The sequence below is a fragment of the Cydia fagiglandana genome, chromosome 12, assembly GCF_963556715.1.
Source record: "Cydia fagiglandana chromosome 12, ilCydFagi1.1, whole genome shotgun sequence".
NCBI lineage: Eukaryota > Metazoa > Arthropoda > Insecta > Lepidoptera > Tortricidae > Cydia > Cydia fagiglandana.
The window spans coordinates 19665748-19685288 of NC_085943.1; positions in this window are offsets into that span (position 1 = coordinate 19665748).

The following is a 19541-nucleotide window of genomic DNA, read 5'->3' on the forward strand; positions in this document are numbered from 1 at the left end:
TTCAAGAAAATAATTTCATAAAGTTACCGATAAACTGGTTATTAAACTTCTGTGATTCGCCCTTCGTGATTACACTATACTTCACTTGTAGTAGCACGCGAATGTGCTGCCATCGTACACAATTTAGAGTAACATTTTTTAAGAAAAAATATCTCACCTAAATTGGGGGTATTTCATACACGTTTTGTGTGGCGGCCATCGTGCACGTACTTTTTCTTTGCTAGTGAAATATTTTGTGTTTTAGCAAGTTTGTAATAGTGTTTAGTGTTTTTGGATAAAATGGGAAAACGCAAACATCGTGAGGAAGACGAGGAAGATTACTTGGAAAGGAAAATCCGAAGCCTCGAAAGGAAAAAGTCGAAGATTCGTCGTAGGCGCCGTCACCGTAGTTATAGCCCCAGTACGTCCTCCTATACAGATAATGAATACGAATGTATGGACCAAGATATAGGCGAACCCGATCCCTTGCTAGAGGATTCGCAATATGAAGGTAAGTTATTCAGTTACCGTCGCCTAATCATTTGACGAAATATGTCTTATGTACATGGAGCTATGTTTTATTACGTTGTGCAATGAGTATAGTCTGTAAGGCTATTACCGACCCTAATTTATACCTCAGTTCAATCCGTGAGGTTGAACGCTGTGTAAACAGGAAGCACATTATATTCCTAGAGTATAGTCCGTGAGGCTATGCCGGAATACATTATACTTATAATACTTTGAATGAATGGAAATTGCTATCAGTCTAGACTACAGCCCGTGAGACTGTATCACGACTGTGTTTTACAAGTAATAATTAGAACTTTCGTATACCTTCGTACGTAGTTATTCTATACTTACTACTTGTACATAATTATGTACGTTCACAAGCGAGCAAGTAGGCGGTTAAAACCCTACCCACCCACAGATCATAAAAATCCTACCCTACCAAATATCGGGCAACTCATAAAGTTTACCGAACCGTTTATACGGTCTGACCAATATAGGTGTTGATCTCTGATTGAAAACATTCAGTACCTAGATGAGGGTCAGCCTAAATATATGAACTTATATTTTTTTATTACTGAATATAAAGCAGTATTGTGAAGAGATCGACCGTAATGTTACAGAATCCCCATTGATCAACGACACCGTATACGACTTAACTGACGATGAGGCCGGAGCCTCAACGTCGGGTGGGCTGCTTGCTGCCGGCGGGTTACGATCGGTGGTCGTGCAGAATGGCAGCGCCGGGCCCCGCGCGGTGGACGCGCTGGCTCCCGCCCCCGCTCCCGCGCCCGCCCCCGCCGCCGCGCCCGCGGCCGCGTCCACGACGCCAGCCGCGCCCGCGCCCGAGCCTACACCCGCAGCCGCAATCGCACGGGTTACTAATGAAACACTTGATGTACAAGAATCTGCGCCGATTATTCCCGCACTTGATCCCGGTTTATTATGTTTGTTGGGCGACGAGCCCGTAAAAGAAGAATGAAGGATGATATCAAGAATGAGATTTTAAAACGTTACGAAATTCCAGAGAACTTAAAATTAGCACAAGCCCCTATAATTAATCCCGAGATCAAGGCCGCGTGTAACGATAATGTTATAAGACGGGATAATATTCTAAGTGACAAACAAAAACTGCTCGCGACTATTATAACAGGAGTTGCCAATACATTATCGAACTTATTGACAACAGATTCCATTTCAGACAATAGCAAACATGTGACCATAAAGTCGCTCAGCGATACAGGTAGACTCTTATGTCACTTACATTTCTCAGAGACTCAGAGCAGGCGCAATTTCTTAATGCCTAGTCTAAATAAGGAAATTAAGGACAACATTAAGGACTTGAAGCGCGACAATTTACTTTTTGGTAAGGACTTACAAGAAAGCCTGAAGTCAATAAAAGCAGTGACAAAAACCGGAGCAGAACTAAGGCCGACTGTCGCAAAGCCTAAATGGACGCCCAAGCATCAGCAGGCAGGACCGTCGACATCGAAGTCTTTAAACTGGAGGGGCCAGCCGTCGTCGGCGGTGCGGCCGCCGCCTCGCCAGACGTCAGCGAGGACGAGCTTCACGCGTGGTGGGCGCAGACCGCCGCCGCCGTCCCGCTCCCGCCGCACGAGCGACCGCGACCGCCGAGCGCCGCGGCCGCACGGCCGGAGTTCGCGCCGCTAATACCGGATGCCGATGTCCAACCTCAGGCTGGTAGACTTAAATTTTTTTATGAACAATGGTTAGGCATAACCAAGGATCCTACAATATTGTCTTGGGTCCGTGGTGTGCTTATTCCTATATCGGACTGTATATCTCAATCGAACATTCCTGTTAACAAACCCGAGTCCGTATCGCATGAGACGAGTATGAACGAGGAGGTTGAAAAACTTATTAGTTGTGGTGCCATATAAGAATGTGAACCATGCCAGGGTCAATTCTTGTCGAGTATTTTTCTTATTAAGAAGAGTAATGGAAAACATAGATTTATTCTAAATTTAAAGTCATTGAATAAGTTTATATATACCCCTCACTTCAAACTCGAGGATTATAGGACAGCAATGAGACTTTTATCAAAAAACGCTTATATGTGTACAATAGATTTGAAAGATGCGTATTTTGCTATAAATATCGATACAGAATATAGAAAATATTTACGTTTCCTTTGGCAAGGCAAAACATACGAATTCCAGGTGTGTCCCTTTGGGCTAAATATTGCTCCCTACATATTCACGAAGTTAATGCGTCCTGTTGTGCAATTCCTGCGCAATAAAGGTTTTTTATCAGTCATTTACTTAGACGACTTGTTACTTTTCGGTGACACATATTCTAACTGCTTACGTAACTTTAATGTAACAAAAGACTTGTTAGAATCATTAGGTTTCACAATAAATGTTGATAAATCGGTAGATACACCGAGTCGTACGGCAAATTTTCTTGGGTTTAACTTCAATTCTGCAAATTTTACAATTAACATTCCATGCGAGAAGCGACAAAGGATTAAAAACGAGCTTTTATACTTTAAATCCATTAAAAGATGTAAGCTTCGTAATTTCGCACACTTGATAGGATTATTAGTTTCCATTTGTCCAGCAGTACCGTACGGCTGGGTGTATACGAAGAGACTTGAAAGAACCAAGTTTCTTTATTTAAATAAAAATGATGATTATGATCAGTATATTAATATTCCAGATAGCTTAAATGCTGATTTAGATTGGTGGCTAGGCAACATAGACACTTGTAGCAATCCGATACGGTCAGGAAGTTATCAGTTAGAGATATTTTCCGATGCATCCCGTACAGGCTGGGGAGCACGTTGCTCTGATATGAGAGCCAGTGGTCAGTGGTCTACTGATGAACTTGATCAACACATTAATAGTCTAGAATTACATGCCGCGTTTTTTGGTTTAAAGATATTTGCTAAGGATTACAGAAACTGTGAGATTTTATTAAGAATAGACAATACCACTGCGATTTCATATATCAATCACATGGGTGGAGTTCGATTCCCACATCTGAGCGATTTAAGTCGACGAATATGGCAGTGGTGCGAGGACCGTGGCTTATATATATTTGCTTCGTATGTTAGTTCAGGAGACAACTCTATAGCGGATGCAGAATCGCGCCGAAAGCATGCAGATATAGAGTGGGAGTTAGCTGATAGTGCCTTTCGGAAAATTTGTAATATGTTTAAGAGGATTCCAGAGATTGACCTTTTTGCTAGCCGAGTAAACAAAAAATGTCCCAAATTTGTTTCGTGGCATCGTGACCCTGACGCGTACAAGATCGATGCGTTTACTATATCCTGGTCGTCGTATTATTTTTACGCTTTTCCACCATTTTGTCTAATACTCAGGGTGTTGCAAAAGATTATAATGGATAAGGCGGAGGGCATTGTTGTTGTGCCACTGTGGCCTACACAACCCTGGTTTCCCCTTTTTGAGAGATTGTTGATTTCTGAACGAATAGAATTCCTACCTAAACCAAATTTACTGTCCTCCCCTTACAGTGTCGAACACAAGATGCACAGGAGTCTTACCCTGGTTGCCGGAGTGTTGTCCGGGCGGCGTTCATGAGGCAAGGTACTCCTCCAGGTGCGGCAGATATCATGTTAGCGTCACTCACAGAAACTACTCTTAAACAGTATAATTGTTATTTAAAAAGATGGTATTTATTTTGTAATGATAAAAGTTACAATATTTTTGATGCCAGTACAGCAGAAATATTAGATTTTTTTATGTTACTTTTTAATCAAGGTAGTCAATTTGGCTCAATTAATACTGCGAAAGCAGCATTGTCACTAATACTGAATAGTAATGTTATAAATAATCCAACTATTAAACGATTTATGACGGGAGTATACAAACTCCGGGCTCCAAATCCACGATATGATTGGACTTGGGATCCTTCAATCGTTCTTAATTATTTAAGTTCTTGGTATCCAAACGAAAGTCTTTCTTAAGTACGAGCATCTTTCTAGGAAGTTAACAACTCTTTTGGCTTTAGTTACAGCACACCGTGTGCAAACCTTATCGCTGATTAAACTTAGCAATATTCATAAATGTAACCAAAAATATATTATTGACATTACGGATAAAATTAAGACATCAGCGGTTAATCGCTTGCAGCCAAAATTGAACCTGCCTTATTTTGATGAAAATCACTCCATTTGTCCTGCAAGGACTTTAGAATGTTATCTAGATATATCATCTGCCAAACGCTCAAGCGATTGTGATTTTCTTTTAATAAGTTTTAAGAAACCATTTAAAAAAGTTTGTTCACAGACCTTGAGTCGATGGATCAAAACCACGTTGCTAGAGAGTGGTATTGATACATCGATCTTTGGTTCTCATAGTACGAGACACGCAAGCACGTCAGCAGCCAACCGGCTCGGGGTGAATATAGAACTGATTAAAAAGACCGCTGGTTGGTCAGATAATTCCTTAACATTCGCTAGGTTCTATAATAGAGATGTTCTTGCGGACTCGTCTGAAGTGTTTGCTCGTACAATATTACAAAATGCTAACAATAACTGAGGACTGTTGATTATACATAGTTAAACTAACAGAAGCTCTTGTTTTGTTTTATTTTTCATGTTACCAATATAACATACATGTTTCAATTCCTTTGCTATTTCGTGTCACTCTAAACATCTACAAGTGAAGTATAGTGTAATCACGAAGGGCGAATCACAGAAGTTTAATAGATAATCAAACGAACTTACCTGTAAGTGATGTTCGATGACTATTAAACGATGTGATTCGCCCGAGTGATTACAACCCTCCCTAACCCGAACTGGTGAAGCTCCAGATTCTACCCATTAGGACACGAAATAGCACACCTATTTGATGGCCTTCTTTGTAAGAAACGTGTATGAAATACCCCCAATTTAGGTGAGATATTTTTTCTTAAAAAATGTTACTCTAAATTGTGTACGATGGCAGCACATTCGCGTGCTACTACAAGTGAAGTATAGTGTAATCACTCGGGCGAATCACATCGTTTAATAGTCATCGAACATCACTTACAGGTAAGTTCGTTTGATTATCTATTCTACAGGTAAATCTAACCGCATTGCAGATCTTGAGGGAAAAATAACAATTCATTCACCTTTATTGGCTTCAAAATCCATAAAATTCAACGGATCACGTCAATTGCTACCGGTTTTACGATTTTAAATAAATCCACCACCGTTGAAAATTATGCTTTCCGGATTAAATAATGGTGTTGAATTTTCTATGATCGAAGTAAATATTAGAATAAGGAATGGATCAGATAATTATAAGGATTTTGCGTTTTAATTATACTAGAGACTTAATGGGTCGCTAGTTTATTTTTATCTGGTAAAAAAAAACAATATTGATAAAAAATGTAAGTATTGATAACAATGGTTACAAGTCTGTTTATTTAAGTCCCTATAAATATTAATATTAAACACACACGGTCAGTGTAGTGAATAAAAAGTATTATTTTTATTGAATCTATTTTTGAAGTGAAAACTTCTTTAGCGGCGCTGAGCACTTTTTGAGGTGGGGAAAAAATTATAAACTCGAGACAGCGTAATGCGTAATGCGCTGACGTCGTGTGTGACGCACTTTAGTCACGTCGTGTGTGACGAACTTTAGTCATAACGTATCATAATCAGGTCAATTATTTAAAACTGGACTTTTATATTAAGCAATAAAGCTCAATGTTCTAATTAATCTTGTACGGGCTGAAATACGAGGATCTCACAGTTACATTCTAACTTTATATCACTCAAATATAATTCAATAAAGCTTCTTGATGAAATCGCTAATAAATGTGAACTCTAGTACTGGTAAATAAAACTCAAAATATCATGACCAAATATATTTAGATGCGAGGTCTGCAAGGTAAATTTACAATTTCTATTCGAATTTTAAACAATTAATGCTACAAATTTAAGCTCACTGGCCAGAGTGGCCAGCAATTTCGGAGCTAAAGTTTTTCAATAGAAAGGAGGATGGGTCAATTATACATAGTGCTGCAGACATTTTGGACTAGTCATTGAGTTTTCACTTCTGTCGGCACTCCCGGAGTGCAGCCCGTTGTTTTTTTAATTATTGGTGACATACATTTCATAAAACATGCATTAAATCATAATAAAAACTTAATTCAAGGCATTTTAATAAACACAATTAAAAATCACGCTGTACGATTATTTTCCTTGGGCAATAAATAGAATACATCCCATTATAAACTAAGCGGTGCGTTAAATTCTTAGCTCCCATGAGGCTTACGAAACTTAAGCGTGCGCAATTACAAGACAGGGGGCCTACCGCGAACCACGTTGGACGTGTTGCCTCTCTGTTGCACTTGTAAATTCGTACGTAAAGTGTGACAGGGAGGCATCACGTCGAACGTGGATCGCGGTAGGCCCTCAGGCCCGGGTTACATTTTGGTTACACTCGAGTTACGACGATTACATTAAATAATGTAGGGTTAAACGCGGCTCTTATGCTTGTGTTAATAGTTAGTATATTTCAAATATAATAGTCAATCCAAACTAACTCTGCACAGACTTCGCAATAACTGCAGATCTACAGAATGTACGCGTAGGGTTATAAATGTTATAATGTGACCATTTGAGTAACAAACTATTTACTTGCAGTATAACCGAGGTTAGCAATACCGAATCACTATGCCGCACACGGCCACAGTTCGTGAGCACAGACAGTTGGCAGCTCGTTGGGACGTGGTATTGCTTATTATGTCTTGACAGCGATGTCAATTAGAATAACAGCTAGGATTTAAACGGGGAATATGTATGTAGGTAGACGTACTGTGTGCCGTAGTGTAAGCGAGGATTTTGGGGAAATAAAGTGTCTTTGGAATTTGGATAAACAGGGTGAAATTTTAACTACCGTTCATACTTTGCGTAGTAACTTTATAGGTCATACTGAACAACTTACTACACGACAAGGTTGTTCTACGTTGGGTCCCGGGGCATGCGGGTATCGTAGGAAACGAGAAGGCCGACGAACTCGCGCGAGCAGGGGCTAAGGGGAAGAACTACAGTCCTGAGCCTTTTTGTGGTATTCCCAAATGCCTAACGCGGCTCACCCTAAAGAACTACTGTCACTACAAAACCATTCAACTCTGGAGAGAAACAACAAGTGTGAACTATTCCAAAGCGCTTATCAAGGCCCTCAGCAAAAAGGCGTCCTCGAACGCCTTAGCGCAGTCTAGGAATCAACTGCGCAACTTGGTAAGGGTGCTTACTGGGCATTGCGGCCTAAATAAGCACATGCACACTATGGGGAAACGTGACATGGCGCGGTGCAGACTCTGTATGGAGGCAGAGGAGACGCCCTTGCCTCACAGAGTGCCCTTGCCTAATACGTACTCGTGACCTAAATCCTGGGCGGACACATATTACCCCCGGAGGAGGTAAAGTCTCTCAGGACCAAAAGGATCCTGTAGCTGTTTGAAGTTGCAGGTTTGGATCGAGAGTTGTAGTAGGTGGCGATCACAATAGATCAGGAATGGTCGCAGTGATACATAGGCTTTGGAACCTTATATAGCCCCTAAAAAGAAGAAGAAGAACAACTTTCTATGGGACCAATGCAATGCCGTAATCGCGATAAAAAATACATAGATTTTAGTTCAGTGCAAAAACGTTTACGCATGTACAGCACTCACTTGACTGACATGCTAACATAAAATGAGATGTTGCTTAATTAAATTGGTCCCGACTTATAATTTTAAGCTTAACATGTAACTTTATAGTTTAGTTTTTTTATATTTAAGAAGTGAATATTTATTTTTTATGTTTAAGTATTTATTTAATATTATTGTTAGAGAAATAGACTGTAGTGTGTGTACTACGCCTTACCCACACACGTGCATAGCTTAGTATATAATGGCTTGTACTTGTTATTTAAGTCAGAATAAACCTATATTTCGCACTATCGAGTTCTCCTTTACGTCCCACCTCACATGGCGACCCTGCCAGTGCGGCCTTGCGCTGCACTGGCGGCGCGCTGCGCCAGCCAGAAGTACTGGTTTTAGTGAAAATATTCGAACATTCAGTGTAATAAAAGACTATAAAATACTCGTAAAACAAAAAGTGAATGTGAAAGTTTGAGACTAATTATAACAATTAAATTATATGCAACGTGGACAAATACTTAGTGCAAGTGAAAAAAAAAAAACCTAAATAAGTATTTTAAAAGTAGACGTGGAAAAAACACAAATGTGAAAATAGACTTAGATAAAATAAAAATTATAATAAAATAAATAAAAAACCGCTGATAAGTTGGAAGTTGCAGCCGGGAGCTTGTTCGCGTCCCGAAACCCAGACTTGACCTTGCCGGAGTTGGAGTCGAGGACAAGGTGGAAATGTAATCGAGAGATATTCAAAGGCAGGTGCGGTGCACAGTGTGGTGTTACGTTATGAACAGTCGATTGTCCATTTCTTTTCACATGTTAAATAAGTCTAGTGTTATTTTCCTTATCATTTCTTATTTTACATTCCTTTTCTTTTATTAAGTAATAAAAATAAGTGACATTATGTAATATTAGCTATTGCTCTCATGGAAATGAAGTTTACTTTCTTTTTTAATTTTTCCTAAATTGGTGCTAACATATAATTTAAAGATGTGGCTTAATATTTCTTTTTTTTTATAATTTAAATAAGTATGCTGTCTAATAATGAAATAATAGTGTGGTTAAAAGAAAGGCACATATTGATTTCATTTCCTAGCTCCATGTAAATTAATCATATTTTTTTATGCATTTCGTAATTTTATTTTATTTGGTATACTCAACAATAAATTATTTCTGCACTTAGATACAAAATTCGTCATAGTGTACAACTGTACAAGTAAGGCGCGCCATCCGCGGCGCGTGTTCACATAAAAGGGATTGGAATGTAGCTTCTGTTATTACATCTCGAATTTCAGTTTCAACACAATGTCTTATGAATGTATTGTGCAACAATTTAGATTATTTCAATTTTATCGTATTTAAACTTAATAATTATATATAGATACATGCCGACTTTTAACCATGTTGAGTTAAAATGTTAGTACTTAATGGATATTATTTGTTGTGTTTAAATTTAAGATTTTAGTCATAGGATTTTTTTTGTTTGGACTTGACGATAATATTTTTACACGGATGAAACAATAACAAGCACGGTATATGACATTGTAAAAATAATTAAAAAAAAAATATAGGAGATTGAATCGCAGGAGACATTTACGAAAAGATAAAATCATGTTGTTGATAACTATATATATATAGGAATGGGAATGGATACAAAAAGTTTATATTAATTAGGCATAGGAACGTTTTGATTTGTTTTGACGTTGGATTTTATGGCTAGGTATTATTACAGTTTGTAATTGTATGTATATGAGGTGAGAGAGAAAGGAATGGGTCTGAGTTTTTAAATTATATGTAAGTATAACTGGATTTTGGTTGGAATAATTCAATTAAGGAGATGGTATTTGTTTGATATTAGATGGCGCGTTGGTGATGTTCGGGTAAACTGAAGCAGATAAGTATTTCGAAAAACGATTAGCCTGATCAACTAAGAGTTGTTGAAATTCTTATTTGTTGAAGTTTGTATGGTGTTGTGTTATGTGCTTGGTTTATGAATGTTTTTTTTTGACAGAGGGTAATATGAAAGATAATTAATTCAATATGCCTATCGCATCTTCGGTGGCCCGAGAGGCGGCCTTGAGCGATTAGGGTAACAAGGGTACACCAGGATACAAGGCAGGTAGGGAATCCTTGAATGTCTGACCATGATTCGATCGAGCATCAATCGTGGAGACTCCTTGGACACATGGAAGGTTATGATGAAAAGAAGTGTTAAAATAACTGCCTGAATGTGAATATAAAAATAGTATGTGTGCGCGTGATAGAAAAAAATAGGAGATATCTATATATTAAATTTAAGACTGGTAAATCAAATAAAGTAAATGTAAGCTACTTTATTATATTCATTGCAAACAATGTATCTAGGGTCATTTATTGATGCTGTTAAATAAGAATATGATAATAGATTTAGAATAAAAGAAAACAATACTTGGAATAAAACACATTTATTATATTACTCACATTATATTATGACACCGCCAAGATAAAAATCCAGGATACCACTTATTAAATAAAATCAGCTTCTTCAAAATGTCACCATGCGACCACGAAGGTACAATAATAGACTGAAGGTGTGGAGTTTAGCCGTCCAGACTTCTGTCACTAGCTGAAGTCAGAGCGAGAATGACCCCTCCACTGGGTGGACAGCTCTTTTTATGCTAAAATCCCCACCTTCATTCGAACTAAGTTTGTACAAGTCAATTAAGACAACTTCCGGTCAGCAATATTAAATTAATTTACTCAAAAACTACTGTAAAAGCAATTCATAATTTCAGATAATTAATTTAAGATTTATCTAAATGTTACTTATAATCTACTACATCACAACTTTATTCTTAATTAAAATGTACAAAGTGTACTTCCGGTTATCAAAATTAATTCACAGTACTTTTTATTACTATTTGTATTGCCTAACAATTAATTAAAATTATATCTAGGTCTCTTTTGTTATTTATTATCTAACACGGCCATTCTGATAGATACTTCGTTCTCGAAGTATCAACAAATAATATTGATTATAGTACACAATATTTTTTTTTTACGAATGGGTACAATTTACAATATAAATATACTCGTTAATATAAATTTCATAATCATTGATTCACTTGTAATTCATAATCGTAAATAATCATCCCATATCATACTGTGTACGGCCAATCACCCGCTGTCGATGAAGCTTAATCACCCGCGACAGTGATTCCGGACATCAGCCAAAATATCTAATACTCATAATCATACGTCGGACTATAGGGGGCAGTTTGAGGGCAAGGTAAGGTTTACAAAAAAATCTTAACTTACGAGTATCATAATGTACACAAATACATTTGTAACATAGCCGTGTTCATAGAACTTGACATGCCCAGTTAACTCATTTGTTTTGTTCCTTTCTCACAGCTGCAATTGTCTGAGTGACGGATAAAGCCAAACGAACTTTTTCGCCATTTTGACTTATGTGTAGTTCAAGTACGTTTATAAATAACGCAGTTAGTTGCTATGATATTTGGAATTTCACATTATAAATACTAGGTACCAAATACTAAGTACAAATACTCGAAAGTGAATTGATTGATTTGCGAACCTTACCTATCATTCTGACATGCCACGAAAATGCCCGCTGGAGTCCGACGTATGCTCATAATAGTCATAATAATCACTTTATATTTCCGAGTATAATCATTTAACCACTCAATAGTATATAATCATAATCGCTTATAATTTAATATATATTTAGTTACTCAAAATTCATTCCACAAATTCACCAGGCCATAGCCGTAGCTTGTCTTTCGCTACGGTTATGTTCCTTAAATAGCCAATACCTCTTAATGAATACCTATCATTATCCTCTATGTGTATTATTTCATAAGGACCTTTATATTTAGGATTTAATTTATTATGACGCCTGTGGTCCTGATTGACATAAACAGTGTCTCCTATATTATATTGGATATTGTCCCTACGGGTTGAATCAAATCGGTCTTTTGAGTTCTGAGCTACTATTTTCAAACGCTGTTGTGCTAATAACCTATCAGCCCTAACATCTATTATTTCATCGTTATCATGTAATACCTCATCTAACCGAGCCTGTACAGTGGGAATATTAGAGTTCCTACCAACAAGTAACCGCATTGGTGAAAATCCCGTTGATTTTTGCACTGTAATATTCAAAGAAAGTTGGACTTTACTTAAAATGTTCGGCCAGTCTGACACATCAACACAGGTGGTACTTAACATGTTAGTTATTGTGGCCACATAACGCTCAACCTGCCCATTTCCACGAGGTGTTCCCGTGGAAATTAAGTGATGCCTAACTTGCCATTCTTCGAATAATTCTCTTATTGGCCGAGAATTAAAATTGGTGCCGCGGTCAGTAACAATTAAGGAAGGTGTTCCAAACATAATGACTGAATCACGAACTTCATTAACTAGTTCTTGAGCACCCATTGTTTTAAGCGGTTTTAAGATACAAAATTTGGTGAATCCGTCAATTATTATCAGCAAGTATTTGTAGCCATTGTTAGATACAGGGAATGGCCCCGTACAATCCAAATGAACCGTATGAAACGGAATGGGAGTTTTATCAATCGGATGTAGCATTCCTTGTTTTGGTCCACAATGACTTTTTTTCTCGATACAAATTCGACAGTGATCTATATATTTTTTTACAAATTTAGAAATTCCCGGAAACCAAAAGTACTCACATATTTTCTGAAGGGTCTTTTCGGAACCAACGTGGCAATTGTCATCATGGAACAAACGAAGAATACTCAACCTGGTTCCTTTGGGTACATATAATTTCGGTGCGGATGTGGGGTCTGCTTTGTAATATAAAATATTATTTTGAACCATGTACTGATTATTATCTAAATCACCCGACCGTACTCTTTCAATTAAAGCCTGAGTCTCTAAATCCCGATCCTGGGCAGTCTCTAACCAAGAACGAGGAGAATCTATGAGATTTATAGATTCAGTTTTTGAAATTACCGACTTTACCTTTGCAATTTGATCTGCAGATTGAGATTTATCTTGAGATTCTGGGTTACGACTAAGGTAGTCTACATGACTAACATACTGGCCTTTCCTGTACTCGACTTCAAACGTAAAATCTTGCATATAACTCCACCATCGTGCCACTCGTGGAGATATATCTCTTTTATTAAACGTAGATTTTATTGCATTACAATCAGTAATTATTTTAAATGTAATTCCCAAAAGGTAAGCGCGAAAGTGTTTTAAAGCATTGTATATAGCCAAAGTTTCCAACTCGTAGGAATGGTATCGAGATTCGCAGGGGCTCGTTCTTTTACTGAAATATGCTACAACTTTATTTAAACCGTCATGTTTCTGTAGAAGTATCGCGCCATAGCCTATTGAACTTGCATCAGTATGTAATTCCGTCGGTAATTCTGGATTAAAAATGGTTAATAAAGGTTCTTTTGTCAAATGGTCAATTACATAATCACGAGCCACCTGCTGTTCTGATCCCCATTCCCACTTTTGGTCATTCTGTAGTAATTTAGTTATACAAGCCGTCCGATAAGCAAATTCCGGTATGAAACGCCTAAAATAACTAGCAAGACCCATAAATTGCCTAACCTGTTTTACGTTTGCCGGGATAGGGGAATTAACTAAAGCAGATATCTTTTTTTGACTCGGCTTAACACCTTGATGTGATATGGTTCTACCCAAATATTCGACACTAGTCTCAAAGAATTTACATTTTTTTATATTGATGGTAAAACCTGCATCACTCAAGGCCTTAAGCGTTTGGTCTAAATAATCAAGTCCCTCTGAAATAGTCGTAAAAGGTATTAAAAGATCATCTATGTAGACTAAAAGAAATTTTAAGTCCTTTACTGCTTTTGTTATGGCTTTTTGAAAAACTGAAGGACCATTGCATATTCCGAAAGGCATCTTTAAAAACTCGTATTGATTATCGTTAGTAACAAACGAAGTGTATTTTGTGGCTTCCGGTGCCACAGGAATCTGGTAAAAACCGTTTTTCATATCAATGGAAATAAAGTAATGTGCTTTTCCTAGACGATCAATCTGGTCTTCGATGAGGGGAAGAGGGTAACGTTCCTTTTCTATTATTTGATTTAACGATCTATAGTCAACACATAATCTGTCGCTGCCGTCAGCTTTTTTTACCAATAATACAGGACTCGCAAACTCAGAATCGCTTTCCCGTGTGATATTTTTACGAAGTAAATCATTACAAATATTTTGTACCTTCTCCCTCTCAATCGGAGCCATACGATAGGGCCGATAATGAATTATTTTATCACTTTTCAACCTAATATTTAGTTGGCCTGTCTTTACTGTACTCATATGATCGTCTGCCGGAAAAATGGAGGGATATTTCTTAAAAATATCGACTATCTGATCCTGCAAAGATTTATCTAAGTGTTCAAGGCGCAATAAGAGATCATTCATTCCGAAATTATCTTCAATTAAGCAAACTTGGGGCTGTGCCTCATTATTTTTAGTTCGTACTAAAACACTACCAGTTGAGTCAGTTACTAACGCTAAGTTACCATTCTGAACCGCATTTCGCCCGATTAAACAGTCATAGTGAAGATCATCATCCTTAACTACAGTCAATTTTAATTCTATACATACGTCATCTGTCCGAATTGTGGCCTCTGTTGCAGCGAAAACATGAAGCTTTCCATTGCCTACACCGTCATAATATAAAGAACAAGGTAAGAAGGAACACCCAAGACGTTTCGCTACCGATTCTTTAATAACACTACAATCAGCTCCAGAGTCCAACAATGATTCCACTACAACGTCATTAATACAAATTTTTGTTAGTTTCTTGTCTAGTCACTTTTGCTTTGATTCAGATTCAGTGTTATTAATGTTTTTGTCTTGCTGTTGGGTACGCTGAAAACATCTATCAGGTGAATGGCCCATTTTTTTGCAAACTGTACAAGCCACACGATGAAAACATTTATCGAACGAGTGACCCACCTTGTTACAAAAAGAACAAGTGGTCTTACTCGTTTGAATGTTTTCACTCACCGATTCCTTATTATTGGACTGAGGAACATTTTTAGGGCAGCGAATCATCAGGTGTCCATTCTTCCCACAAAGAAAACACGCTTTCTCTTCCCTACGTAAATCGTTACTATTTGATTTAGAACGTTTGAAATTATTTGAATTTGTCGATTGCGCAACAGTCTCTAAAGGTCTTTTTCTCGACGCCTTCTCATAAGAAGAAAGCAATGTTATCAAATCTTGAGTTGAACCTACCGCACTATTTAGACTCGATATCCTTACATTCACTTCGCTTATACCCCCACATACAAGTTCAATCAACTGAGATTCCGTGAAAGCTACCTTAGTGTTACGTAACAACCTTATCTTTTCCCTAGCGTATTCACAATAGGTATCGGCTGAATCGGAAGTATACATAACAGCTTTAGACAATCTATCAGAAAGATTCTTTTTTTCAGGGTATAAATCTATAATGTCTTTTCGCAAAACTTCCCAAGACCGTTCGGTCTCCGGCTCCCAAGTCTCGAACCATAATAAAGCAGAGCCCCGAAGGGCCTTACCGGCTTTGGCGGCTTGCTGAATGCTGCTCCATTTCATTTCAGCACCAAGCTTCTCAATTGATCTGCACCATGCTTCTGCTCCGTTGTCGTTCTTTTCGGGGTCGTACAGCGGCAGTGCGACATCATCGTGCCGCTGATTTGATGTCACTGCGTCGCGAATAGCTTTTACAAGCGATTCCAAAATTGGAGTTGGCTCCATGGCTTGTAAACATAGAAAAAAAAAGAAACGATATTAGGGGCGTGGTCTTAGGTATTTCGCTTTTTATCGATCCCACTTCTGATGATAGAAAAAAATAGGAGATATCTATATATTAAATTTAAGACTGGTAAATCAAATAAAGTAAATGTAAGCTACTTTATTATATTCATTGCAAACAATGTATCTAGGGTCATTTATTGATGCTGTTAAATAAGAATATGATAATAGATTTAGAATAAAAGAAAACAATACTTGGAATAAAACACATTTATTATATTACTCACATTATATTATGACACCGCCAAGATAAAAATCCAGGATACCACTTATTAAATAAAATCAGCTTCTTCAAAATGTCACCATGCGACCACGAAGGTACAATAATAGACTGAAGGTGTGGAGTTTAGCCGTCCAGACTTCTGTCACTAGCTGAAGTCAGAGCGAGAATGACCCCTCCACTGGGTGGACAGCTCTTTTTATGCTAAAATCCCCACCTTCATTCGAACTAAGTTTGTACAAGTCAATTTGATGTCACTGCGTCGCGAATAGCTTTTACAAGCGATTCCAAAATTGGAGTTGGCTCCATGGCTTGTAAACATAGAAAAAAAAAGAAACGATATTAGGGGCGTGGTCTTAGGTATTTCGCTTTTTATCGATCCCACTTCTGATGATAGAAAAAAATAGGAGATATCTATATATTAAATTTAAGACTGGTAAATCAAATAAAGTAAATGTAAGCTACTTTATTATATTCATTGCAAACAATGTATCTAGGGTCATTTATTGATGCTGTTAAATAAGAATATGATAATAGATTTAGAATAAAAGAAAACAATACTTGGAATAAAACACATTTATTATATTACTCACATTATATTATGACACCGCCAAGATAAAAATCCAGGATACCACTTATTAAATAAAATCAGCTTCTTCAAAATGTCACCATGCGACCACGAAGGTACAATAATAGACTGAAGGTGTGGAGTTTAGCCGTCCAGACTTCTGTCACTAGCTGAAGTCAGAGCGAGAATGACCCCTCCACTGGGTGGACAGCTCTTTTTATGCTAAAATCCCCACCTTCATTCGAACTAAGTTTGTACAAGTCAATTAAGACAACTTCCGGTCAGCAATATTAAATTAATTTACTCAAAAACTACTGTAAAAGCAATTCATAATTTCAGATAATTAATTTAAGATTTATCTAAATGTTACTTATAATCTACTACATCACAACTTTATTCTTAATTAAAATGTACAAAGTGTACTTCCGGTTATCAAAATTAATTCACAGTACTTTTTATTACTATTTGTATTGCCTAACAATTAATTAAAATTATATCTAGGTCTCTTTTGTTATTTATTATCTAACACGCGCTTAGAGTTAAATTTCCTTGTATCCTGAGCTAATAAATAAATATTATATATTGTAATGTCGGCCGACCATGAAAATAAATGCGTTGTGTACCCTTGCCAATAAAAAAAAAAGAGAGGCACGCTTTAGATGCCCAATAAATGAATGTTATTATATAATAAATAAAAAACTAGACGTCTATTACTTAAAAAATAAGACTTGCAAGTGAATTAATATACTGAAATAATTATGATTATGAGAGTTATCTCAAGGTACCTAGGAACTAACACACATGTACGCGTACGTAACATTTGGACTATGAAATGTATTGACGAATACTTTTGGATGAGACAATTTATAAAAAGAATACCTACTGTAGTTTTAAGTTCTCGTTTTTTAAATCAATTGTGTTTAATTCTGAATCTTATCGTTTAAGTTTTAATAAGAATGTTGTACTTGTTTGTATTATTGTGTTGTATCCTGAACATGTAGATGGAATATTAAAATCAAAATACTGATACCTTTTTTGTGTTTTAAAGACCTTTGTTATTAAAATTTATAATTTTTCATTTATTTTCAATATAGGTAATAGGTATCTTAACGAATTGAAAGTATCCGCTTGCCAGATTTTCTTTTTTCGTTTTTAAAACTTTGTTCTCTTAATCTACACACTTGTTTTTGTAAAAGCTACTGCATGTAATTCAGTTTATCAAATTGGTTTTTTTTTGTATTGTTCTGTGTTATTCTATTTACTCTTCATTAAAAAAAAATAGATCATTATGTTTGTATTCTACAATAATCATTTTTTTTTTACTTTAAGGGGGAAGGTGTAGTGTGTGTACTACGCCTTACCCACACACGTGCATAGCTTAGTATATAATGGCTTGTACTTGTTATTTAAGTCAGAATAAACCTATATTTCGCACTATCGAGTTCTCCTTTACGTCCCACCTCACAAGACAATACATAATCAAATGGTCTATTCGACTTTGTATGGTGTAGTTGTAGTACCAACACTATTTTGGTGATTAGAACAAATGACCAATTTTAAACAATTTTTAATTTGTTGGATGTGAAATTATTAGTTAACAAACAATAAGTTGGCAAATCAAGAAATAGTTCATTATCTTCAATTCATATCATACAATCGGCACGCCGCCGCTCCGGGCTACGGTCGGAGTCGAAGTACAGTGCAATTTTAAACTTTTTAAATCGAAAATCATTCGAGAACTTTCCACGGAACGCGCGGTGCTTGTTATTTTATTTTGCCGTGGATTTTATGATTTCAGATTTATACACGATAACTGAATTTGAATTTTTCATTTAGTCTTGAGATGCAAGACCGGAACTTTATTTGCGACTTTCGGAGTTTGAAGATTATGAATAAGTACGGGGAAGCTGTTAGCTGGTTTAAAGTTCGTTAGGATTTCGCTGCAATTTTTAATGTTTGCTGAGAGATTACTAGTTCAGGCGTAGCTGCAGAATTTCAGATATTTAAGTTGGATTAAATATAACAGAGTACTATAAACAACAATAACAATAACATTAGATTTTTTTGATAAGTGGCGTGTTATTTATTTAAATGTGTTCAATGAGGAAAGGAAATAAAGTACATGCCACAAGATATTATCTAACAACTAACCATTACTCTCTATTGCGTTTTTTGTTTCGCGATTCTAGTTGTCTTAGGCAAAGTGATAAGTACAAAGTCAACCTTCTCATTTCAGCGATTTCCCAGTTGTAAGGTAGAAGTACTAGTGCTCGACGCTGCACTAGTATTCGACATGGGAGCTTTATGTCACTACTACCTTATTCATAATAATAACAGTACTTCTACCTTAATATTCTAGGAGAGCTCCAACCAACCATTTCGGCAGCCTAATCCCTAAAACTGGTGCAGACACGTGCTTTTTAAAAACCGACTGCCATCTAACGCAAAAAATCTGCTAAAATACATAGGTACAGTTGAATACGGTAGAGTACCTAGTTACTTAAGGGGCTACCCGAGGTTTTCAACGATTTTTGACAAGTTTTGAATCGTATAGTCTTTTTTTGCACTACAGATAGAATTATAAGGCAAACGGTTATCGGTTCTTCAATCTTTTATCTCCGGTTTTGTCCACCGTATTTTGAAAAAAATTAATACTTATTTTTTTATGATTTTTTTAAACATAGTCTAAAAAAACACTTTTTTCGTATCTAGTTTGCAGTGTAGGATCTTACATGTACGAAATCCACATATTTGGGTTCGTCTTTGAAGTCTCGAAAATCGTGTCCAAGGTTTTAATTTTAAACTAATTAATTAACAGAAAAGTTATGGCCAGAA